Raw genomic sequence first — 15,701 nt, 5'->3', positions numbered from 1 at the left:
CCCTGCAAGGCAAAGACCAAGCAGTCCTATAAACCAGAATGACTTCTCACGAAGTCTGCTTCGTGACCTTTGTGGGTCTGGCGATCAGACCGTTAAAGAAGTCTGCCTGCCTATTTCACATGCTTAACACAATAACTTTTGAGCATTTTATGAAGGATTCCCCCAAGCCTGGAAAGCTGTGGTTTGTGGCGAATGTGCTCAGGGTTGCCCACAATACTTAACCCATCTCCACCAGATGCTCTCCCCGGGCCCCTTGTCACACTCAGGAGTTGCAGGATTCTTTCCCTTCATCCTCTGGGAAACCAACATAATCTCTTCCATTAGTTTTGGCTTTCAGGACAGCAACTAGGGAGCAAAACATTGCAGCCAAACATTCCAGAGAACAGACAGCACAGACTCTCCTGACCTTCCTCATGGAATGCGGAAGGAAAGACACAGAATAAGAGTGAGCCACAGGTTGATAATATTTTCTATGGTCCAGCCTGATTTGTTGTCCTCTGAGTTACTAAATGATTGGCAGCATTCTATCATAATTAGAAATGCCCTTTCAAAACATACACAAATATCCCATGCTTTTAAAAATCAAGTCAGACGGGCTAGAGTTTAACTAGAAGGGAGGTAACTCATTGTTTTAAACCGTTCATTTAAGCTTTGGAAAGGCACGCAGCTATTTTGTAATTTCCCGCGGATTGATATCTCAACCTTGGGGGTTATGCCTTGCTAGTGAGTAGAACCAGGACCATGTTGAAAACATATCTGTTGGGATTATATTATTATGATTTGGCAGGGAGGGTGCTTGCCTGGTTAGAGCTGAAAGAGACAGCAAAGGCAAGCACACTTGGAAGAGAAAGAGCAGCTGCAGGAACGAGAACAGAACTGATCCTGCTGAGCAGACCACTCCCTTAGCTCTCCCTGCCTTCATCAGAACATTATCAGAACTATGGGCAAATTCGTGGGAACCTGGTTGATGCCCCTGAAACGCTACAGCTTTGCATGACACCGATTTTCACTTTGTTCACAAATGCAAGTAATGCGACTTCTCCAAGTGAGAATCAGGGATGGCAATTAAACCAGAATACCCAGGCAAACCACAGGCCTGAAGGCCTTGTGCAATGTGCTCTATGGCTGTGGCCACGTGGCGGCGCCACCTCAGCTGTCAAGCTGGTTTTCTGGCGTCCGTATTTTTCATGGTCCTTTTTCAAGCAACCGAACTTCCATTGAGTGATTTTTTTTTTTTTTTTTTTTTTTGGTGGCTGTTCTTCTGTTACCTCAAGACCCAGTCGTTACAACTTAACAAAGAATGCAAACACGCATTAAGCGACGATGTTGTACAGTTTTGAAAAACACACTAGAAAAATGGATACGTTTGGAACGGAAGAGGAGATAAAACACAAAGAGGCTCCAGAAAGCTGCTGCTGCTATGCTATTAAATGTAAGGACGAGCCCTCTGCACACTATTAGAGCGAATGCTAAGAAAATAAAAAGCAGCATTAGAACACATCATTCGACAATGCTTGCAGATTTATGTGTCCCTAGGATGCAGCCTCCGTTTTACATTTGTTCCTAGGAGGACTCAGTCCTGAATTACGCGAGACCTTCGAGAACTCACCTCTGGCATAAACCTGACAAGCCATGTTTGTTTACTGTCCCTCCTTTTTCCTGCTCTGCAGCTTCATCTCGCCTTTGAGGTCTCCAGAAAGGTAAATGAATGATTGCTGGGGCTTGGTCAAGGTTTGAGGAACAAAGGCGAAATGCTTTATGAAGTATTTCACACCCAGGGAGTATTTCGCGAATGACCTCCAGTAATGCTCATCCAATCCAAAGAACCCAACATTGTCTATAACTTTGCAGACCAGAAGCTAGACACAGAGAGCAATGCCACCATCTGGGTTTACATCTAGTGACTGGTAGAGACAGTTCTGAATCAGATTTGTGTAGATTTTTAGCTTCGTTAGGAGGGGAAGAAGTTCTGCTTAAAATCACAACTAGTTTTTTTTTTTTTTTTTTTTTAGATGCTCTCCAGAATCCTTTTGGAAACTCATCAGGTGGATGCCTTCTCTCCTGGTCAGGTGATGAACAAAGGGAGATGCAGGAGAAGCATAAGCTAGCACTAGTGGTTCTTGGTCCTGGCTTATTACTAGAATGCTGTCTAGGTTCACTACAGCTGAGAGAAGCAGAAACAGAGGCGTAGATGCGTGCAGCGTCATTCCAGAACACGACAGTCTTGCTTGTCATCTCCCCTTTCTCCCAACAAAACCAACTCCATACTTTTTTATTTCTTTCACTCAGAAATCTTTATAGCCTTTGGATCCTATTTTGTTTTGTCTTGCACTGTTTACCAGGCTCAATATTACCATCACCGTAACCGGAGGAAGGGCTGATTTGTCTGTTTTGTGGGGAGAAAGAGCTATGTAAGCAAAGCAGCCTGGAGAGACCCGCCCTCCTCCTCCTGCCCGCGGGAATGGCCTCTCCTGGCTGGATTTCAGGATACTGCTTCTCTGTGACCCTGTAAGGCCTGGTGCAGAGCCTCTTTGCTTCTTAAAGTACACTGACACTAATTTGTTTTTGAGAATTTTTAAGACTCTTCCAAAATCCCTTATAGTGACTAGAGATATCCTGGGGTGTTGCAAATTCAGAGGCTGAGGATTATTGTGGAGAAGCTAAAGCCACGAGTGTGCACACAACAGCCGGTGGAAAGGACTGCGTGGGGTGTTTTGTCTGTCAAACAGCTGACGGGGCTCAATTTTGCATCAGATAGAGTGGATTCCACCAACAGCACACCCACAGGCAGATGGTGCTTGTGTTTATGTGACACCAAAATATTTGAGTTAAAGATAGCAGAGTCAAGCCTGACCTCTTTTTTACTTTCCCCATCTGAGTGTTTAGCTCAGCCTCAGACAGGCCGCGTGCGGTGTTAGAGAGAGCACAGGCTTTGGAAACAGACGGGCTTGGATTAGACGCTCTGTACTCCTAAGCCCTGTGACTTGGTGTCCTAGTTTGGTCTGTGGATCGATGGGTAAAATGTTAACAGTGCTGCCATTTTGCTTATGTAAGCCTGTGTCTGGAGTGGAGACAGCACATAAATATGTGTGCTCGGTAAACACTGCCACATCTTCTTTCTGCTTCCTTGTCACCTGCAGTAGGAGATGACGGTGATCCTCAATCGAGGACATGGAGGATGTGAACCCACCTAGAGGTGGAGGAGATCCTTGGAGGCATGAGTTATCTGTGAGTCTTAGCCCTTGATCCAGAGAGTCTGTGCATCCAGGGAAGCCATGGGGACCAGCACCAGAGAAATCACATAGGTCAAGCCTTAAAAACTGCTCCAAATCTTGTCCAAGAAGGACAAGATTAAAGGAGAATCAAGATGAAGTCAGAAAGCATGGCCAAGGGGACCTGTGCCAGGAAGAGGACAGTGGGTTCCTCCCTGTAGGTTGAGGAGCCCCACAATGGACCTTCCTCTAGGCTGAGAAAAAAAAAAAAACAAATTGAAGATTCCAAAGAAAGAGACATGAGAGGAAAGAAGCCATTTTTAGCGTCTAAGGGAGAAAGGAACCTAAACAGGAGGCAGAGAGTTAAAACTGTCAGCGATGGCTACAGACATCAGACCCACCATCACCAGTGATGCCTCTGGCTTTTCTCTCCGTGTGGTTGTACAATGTAGGCCCTGTTTTAGTTTCTTAGGGCTACACTAACAAAGTGCCACAACACAGGGCATTTCAAAACAACAGAAATGTACAGAAGCCCGAGATCAAGGTGTCAGCTCTTTCTAGAACCCAGAAAATAGAGTTCTTGCTCTTTCTGTCTCATCATGGTGGGCACAGTCGTACTGCATCAGGGCTTACCCCAAGGATGCAATTCTAACTTGATTAAATCCACAGAGGCTGAGACAGTTGGATACTTAATAGTCATTCTGAGAATCTGATGGCAGCATTGATCTCTCTGCAGAGAAATGCAAATGTGTAAGAAGCATTCTGTGGGTCATTTCAGGTGGGCTTTTGTGGATTCCACACTGAACTTGCTGTTCCTAGTGTGGGCTAGCAGTGCCAGCATTACCTGGGGCTTTCCAGAAACCTAAAGAGTCTGCATTTTGAAGAGGCTCCTCACGGGTTTTGTTGATGAACCCTGAAGCTCCTAGAAGAAGATCCCTCTCCTCTTTCTTTCTCTTGCTCCCTCTCTGCTTTCCAGCTAGGATGGTCAAGTTTACCTGCCCATTTCTTCTTCCCTCTTTAGGACACCAGCTTCTGTGATAGCCAGGCCAGCATTTCCTATGCCACACATGCGACTACAATCTCTTCTCCTAGGAAACATGCCCTAGGATCTATATTACCTAAAGCAGAATAAAAGTCACTAATTAAACAAACAGATTGAGCAATTATCTATGCTGGGTCTCCAAAAAGAAGAGATTCTGTCTCCCAAAGGACTCCCCAACTGGGTGCTGTTCCTTGACTTTGTAACCTGTTTCTCCAGGATCTACAGGAAGGACCACCTGAGTCATCCTGAGAAAGTACCACATCAGAACCTGTGGTTATTTCCTTCCCACAGTGACTTTGAATTTGCCCTGCCATTTCATGCACACAGCTAGGGAGTGATGGGGTAGAGCTCATCTTCTTTTCCTTTTTCTACAACAGGAAAAGGATACATTTAGAAGTTTCTAGCAATTTTGTTCCAGATGTAGGGCCACAGGCTCATTCTGGAAGTAGGCTTTGTTTGTTTGGGAAAACTCTAGAACAGGGTCCTTTACCCCTTTATTACACAAATGCAAGGAGGCAGGCCAGATTGTTGAGTTTATTAAACATACTAATTTGCCTTTTAAACATGTTTTGGGAATTATTTACCTTAAGTATCTTTAATGGATGTCCCTCTCTTAAATGTTAATGAACATTTTAGACGTTTTTCTTGAATATTCTCAGTTAGTGCAGTTTTCCAGAATTATCCGTCCAGTTGCGTTGTCCCTCTTGCGGTTAGAGTTCTCATCCTGCTACACACTCCCTTTGTTCTCCAATGTGCCTAGCATCTTCTAACATGTGATGATACACTGTATGGTTCACTATCAGTGTTAGCCTGTGAGTCTGTCTCATTCACTGGTGATGCTCAAACGCTTACAGAAGGCTGTCTTGTGAAAGCTGTCAGTAATGTTGAACAAATGGCTAAGAACTTGTTGTCTTAATATAATGGACATCCCAATATTCTGTATACTTTTCTTAGGTTATGGTTACTTTAAGTATTTTATTAAAGAGATCATTTTCTCCTGTTCATAATAGTTTAACATTTGCATATTATATTTCAAGTATCATCAAATGACCAGTTCACTGAATTTGTTGAGGACTTTTATGATAAAATCCGTAATAATTTAAGATGATATAAATAGCTTTGGAAAATTTTTGTGGTATTTTAATTCGTAGGTTCTGTCTTATCTTCCTAACAATGTTTGAAAAATGGGCTTTTCTTTTGTTTAAGTAATGTGCCCTCATTCCATCTGTGTCCCTCTGGAAATTCTGTGCTGCTGTGGCTAGTGGAAGCTGGGTCAGAACCTTTATTGGAGACCTCAGAGATGTATCGGTGCCCAGCCTAGTGTAGGCTGTTGATCCTTTTAGGACAGGGATAAAGAAGAGCATGTGGGATGGCTGGCTGGGTGAGGTAAAGTAGCTAGGGAGCTGAGGTCAGATGAGTGAGTCTGAAGATACAGAGTCATGGCTCCCAAGAGCCTTCTAGTCCTGCTAATCCTTTTGGCACAAATTTTCAAACTTGTTCTTAGTGAATTAACCTCGAGTACCCATTGCCTTGGGGAAACCTGTAGTGTCTCCGAAAGCTTGGTGGCTGATGTACCAGCGGAGCCATCAAGTGTTCGACCTACCAGTGCAGATTGAATGAAACAAGGGGATGGAGTGGTTATCCCCTTGGGCTTTTAGAGAAGTGTGTTTCTGCCTTTGTAAATGTGGGTGCATCTTATCTTGATGTCTTTGGTCCCATGTGTGATTCATGAAAGATGCTGCTGACTGCTGGACCAGGCGTGGCTGGACTTGGGTACGGGTCTTCCTTAACAGAACAACTGGACCTCCACCGAGAGTTCCTTGTCGCCTTTCTCGGGGACAGTGGCGTGCTAGGCTCAGATGTAAGAGAGAGACCTGGAAATCTTTCTGGGTACCTGTTTTAGTACCTGATTTGAGAGTTCTGGTCAGGACCCAGCCCAGGATAACTAATGTCTTACAGCAACCCTGCAGGGACTCATGTCTGCCTGCATGGAACTGAGTGAGGGGAGTTGAGAAGGCTGGAGAGGCTTTTACAGATGGTTGTGAGGATCCGGGAGGACGGAAGAAAACCGGTGGTGTAGAGCATGCCACCTGCCAGAGGCAAAGGACTTCTGTGGGGACAGTTGTGGAGAACATGAGAATTCCTTTCAGCATCTCTGAAAGTTCAGGGCTGGTAACATCATCACAACTAGTAGATGGGTACTCAGAACACTCGCCATATGAATATAACAAGATCTGACTTTTACCTCCCAGGTCGCTGACAAAATGTTTGTTCTACCTGCGACTGTCGTCTACCTCTGCCTGAAGCTTCCAGAGGCACCCCAAGTTCTCAAGGCTTGAATGAAAGGCCAGAGAAGGCATGGGTTCTCTTTTTCTTTCCCAGAACTTGATCTTTTCCTGTTCTGTCAGGCACGCAAGACAATTTCCTTATAGGACAAGGGCCCAGCTTCCTTAGCTGTCCCCTTCCAGGATTTCTCCTTGGGCTGGATAGGACGAGGACCTTCTTTCTTGGGGGAGTGGGGAGAATACTAGAAGAGAGGCTGGAATGGGCTAGCCATGGCTACTTTAGGACAGTGAAAACTGCTTCTTAGCCTGCTCCTGTCTTCCTGGAGGCAGAGTTGGAAATCTGTCCTTTCTCCTCTATGGGAACAACAGAGGCATCTTGAACCTTGGAAGTGCTAGCTAGCTTCCACAGGTGATTCTGGGTGGATTTGAAGAAGTGTTACTGGAAAGACATGAAACTTATTCTCCTTCAGAGTGGGGTTGAGTTCTGGCAAGGTGGGTGGCCAGGTGGGGACAAAGACAGAGGGTTCCAAGTGCTCTTGAACTGGAAATAGAATCTTGGAGGGGCGCACCATATTTAAGGGAGTCACTTGATAGACAAAACTCAACCTCATTATTTTCTTCGAACTGTAACACACTGAACGCGAAAGGAGCTCGTGGATTATCTTCAAGGAAGTGCGTCTCTTCTTTCTGGAGCATACTTCTATGTGAGTGCCACTGCCAAGGGTTTCCATTATAATGGATAATGGAGAGGTGCTTTAATACCAGGATGAGGCGTTTCTATATTTGAACAGCTTCCTTAATCTTTTCATTGTGGGAGATAGGGCGTGAGAGTCACCCTAGCAGAATGTTATAAAGCACGGAGGATGTGTTAGCCTAACTAACTTCTCTCACAGAAGAAGTCAGCTGAGAAATACTCACCAGACTGACCTCCCACCAGGCGTGCACTTCCCTCTGCGTATCTAACTGGGGACATTCATAGAATCAGCCTGAGAAAGTGTGTGGCATTTGGTGTCCTATAGTCAGGCAGCGACAATGATTTGCACAACTGTGAGTGGTCCATGTGGCATGTGTTGCTCTCATGGCTGTGGCGGCAGCTTGGACTGGGTAGAAGTCACACCTCCATCAGGCGGGTAGGAGAAGGGCTCAAGATTGACTCCGTGGCTCATACTATGATTCACATGTGTGTTCTTCCTCTTTATGCAGCACCAGACCAGCTCCCAAATTGGGCATCAGGGATGTCACATAATATATAATGTGGGATGTAGGTGGCCAGACCTGCACTTAGCTGTTTTATTCCTGAGAGATGATGTGTGAGGAAAACCCCAGGCCCCCCAGATTCAAACTCCACCTCCAGACTGGGGAACATAGTTCTGACACATCACGCTCACAGTAACGTCCCACTGAGGATTAAATGAGACACACATAGCTTTGGTACTCAGAGAACCTTGGCACACATATTCCTGTTTCTCTCCCTTTCAAGGTTTTCCCTGCGGCATACAGTAGGGGCTGTAGACACAAGCTAAACAGCACACATTTTGTTAGCTCCTTATGGAAAGTTACAGCAGAGAGGGAGAGAGATGAGAAAGAAACCCTCTGACACACTTTGCAGCGAGAAACCCTCCTCCAGGAATTGCTAACACTCCTCCCCTGGGCTCATCTTTTAACATTAGGTCACCTGAGGGACAATTACCTTTTTTTTTTCCTTCAGACACTATGTCCCTGCCAGGCTGAGGGTGTCTGAGCACACTTAGAAGGCCTGGACTCAATCTTGTTAGTTTTATATTGTCCCCACCATTACCCCAAGTTTAATCATGTTCATTTAGTGAATACATAGTAAGAAGGCTTAAAATTGTCCCTGATTAGTATACTATAACAGGGAGAGAGGAGAAAAATTAACCATGTTTTTCCAATCGCATCCAAAGTCAGCTCACTAAGTTTACCCTGAGCTGTTCTGTTTAAGGGCTCCTGTGAAGGCCCAGGCTGAGTCCCCAACCTGTAATAAAGTATATGTATAAAGATAGCAGTGTTGTTATACAATTTAATTAGTACATCACTCAGACATTTGGACCAATGCCTGGCTCTTTTTCTGCATGTTCATTTAGCTTTTAGTCTAACTCCTGCGCGAAATAAACAAAAAGGCTAATTGCTTTTGGATTTTAGTACCGGGTGAAATACCTGGATTCATTATGTGAATCATATTTTATAGGTAGATTAAAGGTTCTATTGGCAAATGAAAAATTTCAAGATGACAGCTGTAATGCTAAAAGCCAGGCAATTGAAAGGCCCGGGCTCCCAGAGGCAGCATATGGATCCATCTGACATGTTCCTGGTTTTCATAGCAGTGTAAAGTGTTTGCACGCTGATGAGAACATAGCCTCTGGCTGGGGAGAATTTGTGTCGTGGCTCTAAAGCAGCAGCGTGCTGCTGAAGGTTTAAAGACTCTGACGGTCAGGAAGACAAGAGGAGAACGCTTCATTTGTGATTTTCTGACCACATCCCAAGGAGTGGGAGGAGCTGCTCCCCATCTGACTCTCACTAGTCCTGGGGACCAGTGCTTCCTGCGGTACCAGGTGGAGGTCAGGCCTGGATTCAGAAACAAGAGCTGAGGTTTTAGACATTTCTGCACGGTACAGAAGTTAGTGTGGGGAGTTCTGGAGTGCATCTCTTATGAGCACAGTTAGGGCCCAGCAAATAGGAGTGCCTTCTCAACTTTCTGGAGAGTGAGACAGGTTGGTGAAGGGGATTTGCATCCACTTGGGATCTTCAGATGTGTGCAAGGCATGATGGTGTGGGATATATTTGTGGCCTTTGCTGTCAGACATACTTTGCTGCTGCCTCTTTGGGGGTTGTCTGGAATAGAGTATAACTGTTTTTTTTTAAAATAATTTCTGAATTGGTCTGGGCTTGGAGGTGTATATCTATAATCCTGGCACTCCAGAGGCTGAGGCAGGAGGATTGTGAGTTTGAGACAAGACCAGGCTAATTAGTGAGACCTAAGCTCCATTAAACAACCAATTAACCAATCAAATTCTATCAAAGGTTTTGGAAGCATTTGACATGGTGCAAGCCATGCAAGAGATGGCAATTGCTATTATCTGCAGACTGAGGTAGCACCCCAAATATAAGAGAAAGTAAGACTTACCCCTTCTTCATGGTACGTACAGGCTATGCTTGACACTGGATTAGGGAGAAAAAACTGGTCTTAGGTTTTGTGCTGGGGGGCTGGTAGTCCATAGACAATCCCTGTAGAGTTGTATTAATCTGAAGACCTGCCCCTCTCTCCCATTTTTCTTGGCAGTAACTGTGTGATTATTATAGTCCAATCATAGTTTTGGCTCAACTTGCCTAGAGGCAGATGTGAAGACCATCTAGGGCAAACAAGGTCATTCTGGCTTTCTTTCAGGCATGGCAGGTTCCCAGAAGGTTAGAAGTTTGAATCGCTAGGTATGAAAGCAGCGTAGCTTCCTGTCAGCTCTGCTAACTAAAGATGGCAACATATTAACAAGGAGTGTTGCTGGCCTTCACCTGAAGCCCTGGATAATACTGGGAGCAATAACAACCACCTCCCTAAGTTTATTCCTTATCCTGTGCCAGTCACTGCGTTGAGCACCTTCTAGCCATTATCTGTTTGCCTTACATCTCCTGTGGCCTTAAGCTCCATATCCAAGATCACTCTGTAAAAGTGATGCTGGGGTGCAAATCCCGATGCTTTGACTCTCAAGCGAAGCTGCTTGCCCCTGTGTTGTATCACCTGTCTCTAAACCTGGAGCATGGACGCTATGATGCATGTTTCCAATGCTCATTGCGCACGGCAAACCCAGAAGCACTTTGCCCATCTTTCCTTTCCCCTGTTTCCAAAGGCCTGGCTCTGAAGGTACCACTCCTGCTCTTTCTCAAGGAGGAGCTTCAGTAACTCCTCCCTCCCCATGTGACTGGATTCTGTTAAGAAAGGTAAGCCTCATATCCTTGACTCTCCACACATTGCACACCAGTGGAGGATGTCTTCCATCAACTCTCTAAAGGAAGAAATAACTCTCAGAAGCCAGTAATGCCCTCAACATAACTAGCTCAAACTCAAACTGGCAAGATAAACTTTCTTAATAAATGCCCACTTGAATTACCAAATTTCCAAAAATCATTGTGACTAAAATAACCTAAAGCTTCTACAGGATGAGCAACAGATTCAAGGAACTGGTGAGTTTCCAGGCTGGGAATACACTTATCTGGCAGAGAGCAGAGAATAGACTGGAAGAACAAGAGGTGGTTGCCATGGTACCAAACCTGACACATGGTCTCCAATAGCTCTACCAAACTTCAGATTCCAAGGTATTCCTTCCTCAATATATCCTGCCACATTCAGGAGCGCATAGAGATGTCAAGGCACTAGTGCCCCAGATATGGTCTTGTGCCCCTGGATGTGGCAGCCTCATGTTCCCAAATGCTAGAAGCTGGGCTGTCTATGCCCCAGTAACTAACCTTCCACTTCAGTCTCTGTAGAGATGACAGAATAGTGAGGGCTCCAGCCTTTCTGTTCTCTTTCTGAAAGAAACAACCATTTCCTTTTCTGCCTGAAGAATGAAAGGCAACGTGGAGAAGTTGCCAAGAGGTAAAACACTGTTGAAGACACACAAATAACATTGTAAGGACCGATCAGGTTGTATTTAAAATAAAATAAAATCCCCTGCTTGCCTTTCACATCTCCATCCTTCTTCCTGCCCTCCCTTGTTCTTCCTTCCCTGTTGCAGGAGCATATATATATATATATATATATATATATATATATATATTATTGATATATGTATATTTACCATATTGCAGTGTACATTTCTACCTCTGATATATATTGCTTATGTATTGCTATATATTTACCATATTGCAATGTATATTTGTACATTGTTTATATTTGGAGGTTATATTGTCCTCATTTATTGCACAGTTGTTTATTGTCTTAGTCTTTAAGTTAGATAGGTATTGAGAATTATATAGATCAATAGTCATCTATGTTTGTCATTTATAATTAGACTAATCAGGCTCGTTAGATACATAGAGATTATATTCAGTATAGATAGATAATCTTCAACCTCTTCAAAGAGCTGTAGAAAATGGCCTTTAATCTAACTCAGAGTTCCATGGTAGTGAGACACAATTGCTCCTGGCAGCACCAATCTATTCCTGAGAGAATGTTGAGCACCACAGACACTCCACGTGGAGCCTTTCTTCTTGGCAGAACTGGCCTTTGGGCAAAGAAATGCCCATACCTCAACCACTGACAGATACAGAGTATCCCATAAATAGATAAAACGGACTGTCATGTCCTGCCAAGACAGGGTAAGACAGTTTTGAAAAGTTTCTTGCCTTTGAAAATGGTATGTCAGTTACGTTAGGCCTTAGCCAAAGTTGGTTGCTTCAACGCTGCAAACATGACTTTGGGTGATTGTCCAGGTAGCTAGTTGTCTCTGTGATTTGTTGCATGTTTTGGAAGTTGTTTGAATGCACTTCCTAATTACTCAGGTAACATTATTTCCCTTCTCAGATCTTTGATGGGGTTGAAGACTATAATAAATGTAGTTACTTTCCTTACTTGGCCAAGTTATTTATTATACAAGACTTAAGCTAGTTAGAATAGGGTATTTGTACTTATTGCATATAATTTCGTAGTATGTTTAGAACTCTCTTACTTAAACAAAAGGGGGAGGTGTTGCAGGAGCTCCTTCCACTCCTTCAGCCAATAGCTGCTGAGATACCAGCCCATTGAGGCGTGGTCTCTCCTTCTTTAAAAAAGCAGCAACTGACTGCCCTCCGCTCCCTCTCTGGCTTCCGGCTGTGCTTCCGGCAACTAGGCTCCCTTCCTGATTTCGCAGAGGGCTGTTGTCTGGGACGGTGATCTGTAAGATTTTCCCCTTTAAATAAATAACCATTCTATTAATCATAATTCCAAACTGGTGTGGGATTGTTTTCTTATTATTGAGATTTGAGTTTTCTTGCTACATTCTGGATATAAGTTCTTTATCAGATACAAGATTTGCAAATATCTCACCCCTGGCTGTGGCTTATATTTTTTTGTTCTCATACCTCTGTAATTTGAAGAGTAATCCTTTTGATTTTGATGAAGCCCAATGAAATCCACAGGAGCAAACAAGGTTTTGGGGAGAACTAAATAGCTACTTCCAATTTGTACCAAGAGGGGTAGAATGAAGAAAAGAGGCTGTGTCATGTTTAGAAGTTTACTGGCAAGAATCAAGCTGAGAAACCACTCAGTTAAAAAGACATACTACTTTACATGGATGAGGAAAGATATTACAGAAAGGAACCAAGAGCCCAAAATACAGAGTCAAGAACCATGGAGGAGTCAAGGGACTTCTGACATTCAGTAAGCTAGTTTTATAATTGCTGAGGTGTAGGTCATTCCTTCGTGCCTCCCATTTTCCTTCTTCTTGAACAGGAATGTCTACAGTAGGTATGCTATGTCAAGACCACTATTGTAGCTGTGTGTGTGTGTGTGTGTGTGTGTGTGTGTGTGTGTGTGTGTGTGGTGTGCATGCTATGCCAAGACCACCATTATAGTTGGGTATGTGGGGAAAGAAAACGGCTCTTTTAACCTCACAGAACTATAGATCATGAGATGCTGTAGTTGAAGTGTTGCATGTCAGCAATCACACCTAAGGAGATTCAACCATGTGTGCATTTGATTAGATGATAAAAGGCTGGGCTTTTAGCCAATATTGTTATGGGAAGAGATTTGGAGGTTCAGGGAACCCCCAAATTTTGTAGTAGGAAGTATTTTGCATGTGGAGAAATTCATGAATCATTTGAGGTCAGATTTTCCAGGGGTGCTTTGTTGTTATGTCTTTCTCAGCATTGAGAAAGAAGAGGCATTTTTTGGCTTTATGTAAATGATGTCACAGGGAGGCAAATGACAGGGTGAGGCATTGTAGGAAGAGTGGCCTTGGTGCAGAGTCCTAGGGACCCACTTTGGCTAATACGACTCAGACGTGGTATTCACTTGCTTGCTGGGTTCTATTTATTGCAGTCTGCTGTCACTGTACATGTATGTGTCTATACAACTCATGTATAGAACCCTAGTAACCAGTATGATGGCATTTGGAGATAGGCCTTGGCAGGTAATTAGCTCAGAAGGTTGGAGACCTTATGAACGAGACTGATACCACTGAAAGACAGATGAGTCAGAAGGCAAACCATGAGTGGCTGTGTAAGTCACCCAATTCTAGGGTGTTTTGTTACAGTAGCCCAGACTAAGACACATCTTGAGCATTTGGAAGCCTCTAGGACATCTCCTGCATTTGTTTACCTCCAATCCAGTTTCCTTAGTCTGGTAATAACCCTTACCTTTTCCTTGTGAAAAGCTCTCTGTGATGGCTATTCTTGGCTGTCAATTTAGAACTAACACCTGGAACTAAAACCCCAAAATGGAGGGCACACCTGTGGGGATTTTTTTTTCCTAGTAAGAAGATTCACTTTTTTTTTTCAGCTTGCAGGAACTTTATTTTCCTTCTACCTTTTTTCACCTTTGCTCAGGTGTCTGAAGAGGAGCTCAGGAGCACTCAGTGGTGGCTTCAACCCACTCGGTGACCTGAGCTGTGGAGCTGCTGACCAGTCCTTAGTGGCTGGCTGGGCACTTCGGTCTTCAGTAGGGAACTGCTGGATGGGCACCGAGGGCACCTGCACACCCTCAGACCTGTCAGCCACCTCTGGCTGAGCAGCAGTGAACTCAGGAGCTGGTGCAGTCCATTAGCTCTGAAATTCCTCCTTGGTCACAGCCTTCTCAGCAGCAGCTTGTTCTTTCTTCTCAATCTCCTCTGGGTCTCTGTAGAAGTAAAGACCAGGCATAACCTCCCGTGGGTGCTCACGCGAGATAGTGCCACGCATGCGCAGTACTTTCCGGGCCAGCATCCACCACATCAGGCCCACTGAGTGAGCTTCCTTGTTGTTGCACGGAATGGTGATGTCCACCTAGCACAGAGGTGAATCTGTGTTACGCAAGGCAATGGTGGATAGGTTCAATGAGGGGCTGGTGGTCAGCCCTGGGATCAGTCAACACTCCCTGAAGGCTGCTTGGATCCTGTTAGTGAAGGTGCCAGGCATGAAGTGGCAGCCATTGGGGTGCTCCAGGGGCCGCAGCAAACTTCAGCAGGACTCCCTGCCTAGTGGTCCCAGAGGAGATGATGCTGACATAAGCAAGGTTCAACAATAGCCTGAGCAGCTTCTCCCAGGTCCTCTTCAGACTGATGATGTGGATGCTGTCGCTTTTCCTTCTGTAGATGTGCTGCTCCATCTGAAAGTCAAGGTTGGTGCTTCCTAAGTGGGTCCCTGCCTCAAGGAATTTGAGGACATCCTCCTCCTTCATCTATAGGACTTCAAAGGTTCCAGACATTGTGTAAGTTACGACGGGAATAAAGAACCCATCCCAGGGCAGTGCAGAAAGGGCAGAAAATCCACTTCTAATCTGGATCTTTTTTTATTTTTTGGTTTTTTGAGACAGGGTTTCTCTGTAGCTTTGGAGCCTGTCCTGGAACTAGCTCTTGTAGACCAGGCTGGTCTCGAACTCACAGAGATCCGCCTGTCTCTGCCTCCCGAGTGCTGGGATTAAAGGCGTGCGCCACCACCGCCCGGCTAATTTGGATCTTTGAATTAGGAAGGCACACATTTTAATCTGGATCTTGAGGCAGGAAGACACACCTTTAATATGGGCCACATCTTCTCCTGGAAGTCTCTATGAGCACAGGGGAGAAGGAAGCTTTTGCTCTTTGCCTGCTTGCTCTTGCCTTGGTAGCACATTCGTTCCTTTACTGGCATTTGAGCCTACTTCTTCAGGATTCCAGCATGCAACTGAAGACCAGCTGCAGCACCCAGCCTCATGGTCTGAGCAGCTACTGGATTCTTGGGCTTTCTGTTCACAGGCAGCCTTTGTTGGATTAGCTGGACTGCAGTCTGCAGGTCATTCTAATAAAATCTCTCTCTCTCTCTCTCTCTCTCTCTCTCTCTCTCTCTCTGTGTGTGTGTGTGTGTGTGTGTGTGTTTTCTATAAGTTCTGTTACTTTGGAGAACCCTGAATAATATACTCTCCAAACCCTTAAGCCATTTGGTCGGCCCCAGTCCCCAGTTCCAGTGGCCATGTGACCTAGACCCAGCCCATTATTGTTC

General features: G+C 44.7%; 1 pseudogene; it reads right to left on the bottom strand.

Annotated features, from left to right (window-relative positions):
• Positions 1 to 14,091: 14,091 nt before the first annotated feature.
• Positions 14,092 to 14,931, bottom strand: LOC119810071 (annotated as a pseudogene).
• Positions 14,932 to 15,701: the final 770 nt, after the last annotated feature.

The sequence above is a fragment of the Arvicola amphibius genome, chromosome 3 (genome assembly GCF_903992535.2).
Source record: "Arvicola amphibius chromosome 3, mArvAmp1.2, whole genome shotgun sequence".
Lineage (NCBI taxonomy): Eukaryota > Metazoa > Chordata > Mammalia > Rodentia > Cricetidae > Arvicola > Arvicola amphibius.
The sequence above is the reverse complement of the archived record's forward strand: the minus strand, read 5'-3'. Positions and strand labels throughout refer to the sequence as shown.